This window comes from Oncorhynchus keta, unplaced genomic scaffold, assembly GCF_023373465.1.
Source record: "Oncorhynchus keta strain PuntledgeMale-10-30-2019 unplaced genomic scaffold, Oket_V2 Un_contig_16493_pilon_pilon, whole genome shotgun sequence".
Taxonomy (NCBI): domain Eukaryota; kingdom Metazoa; phylum Chordata; class Actinopteri; order Salmoniformes; family Salmonidae; genus Oncorhynchus; species Oncorhynchus keta.
The window spans coordinates 69,984-75,000 of record NW_026279946.1 but is presented as its reverse complement, the minus strand read 5'-3'; positions in this window follow the sequence as shown (position 1 = coordinate 75,000).

Genomic DNA, 5,017 nt, shown 5'->3' with positions numbered 1-5,017 from the left:
GGTGACATTTGGGACTCAGACATGAAGTTCTCTGATCAATTTAGTTGTTTTTTATGTATCCTATATTTAGCTTTGGAGTAAACTTCTAGAATGGTTTGGAAGTTATGGCAGCTTGGTCGGTCTCCATTGAGGTTTAGGGCAAAACGAAGCCATACTTGTCGAGGGCAAAGCTTTGGCAGGATGACAACACTCTGCTAGGTCTAGGTTGCCATGGCACGGTAGGGTTGCCGTTGGGGGTTGTCGTGGGTGAGCAGAAAGCTGACATCTCAGGGTTCATCTTCCGGATGAAATCTGACCTCAAAGGTTTATTGTAAAGATCTAGAATCAGATGTCTCTCCCTCCAGCCCAAACCTTAGTAGCATGAACCAATGCTGACCCTGTATCAGGGCTAGTGAATACAATACATAGTGGTTACCACCCCCCATCCAAACCCCTCTCTCAGCCCACGGTAGTTCTACCTCCTCACTTAACCTGGTTTTCTGTAAGGGTCCTGAGCCTCCTCTCATCTCCTCTCAGCTCCTCTCATCTCCTCTCAGCTCCTCTCATCTCCTCCCAGCTTCTCTCAAGCCCAACATTACCTCTGGCCCTCCACAAGCCTCCTCTCAGCTCCCCCTACCTCTAAACAACCACAAGCCCCCTCTCAGCTCCTCTCACCCCCTACCTCTAATCATCCACAAGCCTCCTCTCAGCTCCTCTCAGCTCCTCTCACCCCCTACCTCTAAACAACCACAAGCCTCCTCTCAGCTCCTCTCACCCCCTACCTCTAATCATCCACAAGCCTCCTCTCAGCTCCCCCTCAGCTCCTCTCACCCCCTACCTCTAAACAACCACAAGCCTCCTCTCAGCCCTCTCACCCCCACCCCAACCTCTAATCATCCACAAGCCTCCTCTCAGCTCCTCTCAGACACCACCCCCCCCACCCCAACCTCTAATCATCCACAAGCCTCCTCTCAGCTCCTCTCAGCTCCTCTCAGACCCCCCCCACCCCCCCCTACCCCCCACCCCAACCTCTAATCATCCACAAGCCTCCTTCAAGCCTCCTCTCAACCCTGCCAGTGCAGAAATGAATGATCTGTTTTTTCACACCTGTTTCTGCTCAGGAACACTGCAGCACGATGGTGATGGTAAACCCTGTTTTCCAGAGGGAGAAGTATGTGTGTGTTCCCCCACCAAGGCTACATCTGGGCGCGGGCGCTAGCTAAATTACAACCCTAATTGCATTAATGGACATTATTGCTAGGTGCCAAATGGCAGCCTATTCCCTACGTAGTGCACAACTTTTGACCAGGGACCGAAGTGCCTACGTTTCATTAATAGAGAATAGGGTGCCATTTGGGATCTAGTCTATGCCCTGCAGTTGGCAGTGTTTTTTTCTCTCCTTCTCTCTTTTCTTCCTCTCTCATTTCTCTCCCTCTCTCTCTCATTTCTCCCTCTCTCTTTTCTCCCTCTCTCATTTCTCTCTCTCTCATTTCTCCCTCTCTCATTTCTCCCTCTCTCATTTCTCCCTCTCTCATTTCTCTCTCTCTCATTTCTCTCTCTCTCTTTCTCTCCCTCTCTCTTTTCTCCCTCTCTCATTTCTCCTCTCTCATTTCTCCCTCTCTCTTTTCTCCCTCTCTCATTTCTCTCTCTCTCATTTCTCCCTCTCTCTTTCTCCCTCTCTCATTTCTCTCTCTCTCTTTTCTCTCTCTCTCATTTCTCTCTCTCTCTCTTTTCTCCCTCTCTCTTTTCTCCCTCTCTCATTTCTCTCTCTCTCTCATTTCTCCCTCTCTCATTTCTCCCTCTCTCATTTCTCCCTCTCTCATTTCTCTCCCTCTCTCATTTCTCCCTCTCTCATTTCTCTCTCTCTCATTTCTCTCTCTCTCATTTCTCCCTCTCTCTCATTTCTCTCTCTCTCATTTCTCTCTCTCTCATTTCTCTCCCTCTCTCATTTCTCCCTCTCTCATTTCTCCCTCTCTCTTTTCTCCCTCTCTCATTTCTCTCTCTCTCATTTCTCTCTCTCTCATTTCTCTCTCTCTCATTTCTCTCTCTCTCATTTCTCTCCCTCTCTCTTTTCTCCCTCTCTCTTTTTCTCCCTCTCTCTTTTCTCCCTCTCTCTTTTCTCCCTCTCTCCTTTTCTCCCTCTCTCATTTCTCCCTCTCTCTTTTCTCCCTCTCTCATTTCTCCCTCTCTCATTTCTCCCTCTCTCATTTCTCTCTCTCTCATTCTCTCCCTCTCTCATTTCTCTCCCTCTCTCATTTCTCTCCCTCTCTCATTTCTCTCCCTCTCTCATTTCTCTCCCTCTCTCATTTCTCTCCCTCTCTCATTTCTCCCTCTCTCATTTCTCTCTCTCTCATTTCTCTCCCTCTCTCATTTCTCTCCCTCTCTCATTTCTCTCCCTCTCTCATTTCTCTCCCTCTCATTTCTCTCCTCTCTCATTTCTCTCCCTCTCTCATTTCTCTCTCTCTCATTTCTCCCTCTCTCATTTCTCTCCCTCTCTCATTTCTCTCTCTCTCATTTCTCTCCCTCTCTCATTTCTCCCTCTCTCATTTCTCTCCCTCTCTCATTTCTCGCTCTCTCATTTCTCTCTCTCTCATTTGGGACGTTTTAAAGGAGGATGAAAAAAAGAGAAGAAGTGGTTGAGGCGGTTTGGGTTTTTACGAGCTGTGATCGCGGAGACCCATCGTTACCATGATGTTGTGTACAAATAGGAGAAGCAGTGTGTGAAGCTCAGTGTGTGTGTGTGTGTGTGTGTGTGTGTGTGTGTGTGTGTGTGTGTGTGTGTGTGTGTGTGTGTGTGTGTGTGTGTGTGTGTGTGTGTGTGTGTGTGTGTGTGTGTGTGTGTGTGAGCACTCTATATGGCAACAATCTGAAGGGGCTGAATTCCATCTAATTACTTTATCACATCATTTCACAAATTGCCTTTTCATTGGGGAGCGGAGAGCAGCACAGAGGCACGCTGGGAATCTGGAGCGCACGTGTGTGTGTGTGTGTGTGTGTGTGTGTGTGTGTGTGTGTGTGTGTGTGTGTGTGTGTGTGTGTGTGTGTGTGTGTGTGTGTGTGTGTGTGTGTGTGTGTGTGTGAGCGCTGGGATTCTGGGGCCAATCCTTTAATTTACTACTCATTTCTTGTTAAATTAAACAAGAAAATACCATTTGTGAGAAGAGGGGGATTGGAGGAATGGGAGGAAGGGAGGGAGGATGGGGGAGGGAGGGAGGGATGGGGGGGAGGGAGGATGGGGGGGTGGAGGAGGGGGAGGGAGGGAGGATGGGGGAGGGAGGGAGGATGGGGGGGAGGGAGGGAGGGATGGAGGATGGGGGGAGGGAGGGATGGAGGATGGGGAGGGAGGGAGATGGGGAGGGAGGATGGGGGAGGGAGGGAGGGATGATGGGGGAGGGAGGGAAGGAGGATGGGGGAGGGGGGGTGGGGGGAGGGAGGGAGGGAGGGAGGGAGGGAGGGAGGGAGGGAGGGAGGGGGAGGAGGGAGGGAGGAGGGATGGGGGGAGGAGGGGGGGAGGGAGGGAGGGATGGAGGATGGGGGAGGGAGGGAGGATGGGGGAGGGAGGGATGGAGGATGGGGGAGGGAGGGAGGATGGGGGAGGGAGGGAGATGGGGAGGGAGGGATGGAGGATGGGGGGAGGGAGGGAGGATGGGGGAGGGAGGGAGGGAGGGAGGTGCTTGGGCCTTTGTTTTGTCTTTCCTTCACCACAAGTTTACAGCTGTGTGTTCAAGCTGGCACTGAGCTGCATGCTCAGACACCCATGAGTGACAAGCAACAGACTGCATTGTTTTGTTGTGTTTTTCCAGCTTGGCTCAGAGGGAAAAACCATCCATGCACTTGACTGTTTTTGGAACACAGGCAGCAAGACAAGTCATTAGAATTGGAAAGAAAGAAAGAAAGAAAGAAAGAAAGAAAGAAAGAAAGAAAGAAAGAAAGAAAGAAAGAAAGAGGGGAAGGGGGAGATATCTGTGATGGTTATCCTATATAGCCTTGAAAACTAACAACTAGCATCTTCATCTCTTTTAGTATACCATCTCTCTATCCCTCCATCTTCATACTCCCCTCCTCTCTTCCTCTCTCTCCTTCTCTTCCTCTCTCTCCTTCTCCTCCTCTCTTCCTCTCTCTCCTTCTCCTCCTCTCTTCCAGTCTCTTTATACTCCCCTCCTATCTTCCTCTCTCTCCTTCTCCTCCTCTCTTCCTCTCTCTTTATCTCCCCTCCTCTCTTCCTCTCTCCTTCTCCTCCTCTCTTCCTCTCTCTCCTTCTCTCTCCTCTCTTCCTCTCTCTCCTTCTCCTCCTATCTTCCTCTCTCCTTCTCCTCCTCTCTTCCCCTCTCTCCTTCTACTCCTCTCTTCCAGTCTCTTTATACTCCCCCTCTCTTCTTCTCTCTCTCCTTCTCCTCCTCTCTTCCTCTCTCTCCTTCTCCTCCTCTCTTCCTCTCTCTCCTTCTCCTCCTCTCTTCCTCTCTCTCCTTCTCCTCCTCCTCTCTTCCAGTCTCTTTATACTCCCCCTCCTATCTTCCTCTCTCTCTCTCCTTCTCCTCCTCTCTTCCTCTCTCTCCTTCTCCTCCTCTCTTCCTCTCTCTCCTTCTCCTCCTCTCTTCCAGTCTCTTTCCTCCTCCCTCTCCTCTCTTCCTCTCTCCCATTCTCCTCCTCTCTTCCAGTCTCTTTATACTCCCCTCCTCTCTTCCTCTCTCTCCTTCTCCTCCTCTCTCTTCTCTCTTCTCCTCCTCTCTTCCTCTCTCTCCTCTCCTCCTCTCTTCCTCTCTCTCCTTCTCCTCCTCTCTTCCAGTCTCTTTATACTCCCCTCCTTCCTTCTCTCCTCTCTCCTTCTCCTCCTCTCTTCCAGTCTCTTTATACTCCCCTCCTCTCTTCCTCTCTCTCCTTCTCCTCCTCTCTCTCCTCTCTCCTCTCTTCCTCTCTCTCTTCTTCTCTCTCTCCTTCTCCTTTCTCTCTCTCCTTCTCCTCCTCTCTTCCAGTCTCTCTCTTCTTCTCCACTTTTCTCACTTTTTTGATATCCCTCCTTTCTACTCTGTCTCCTACC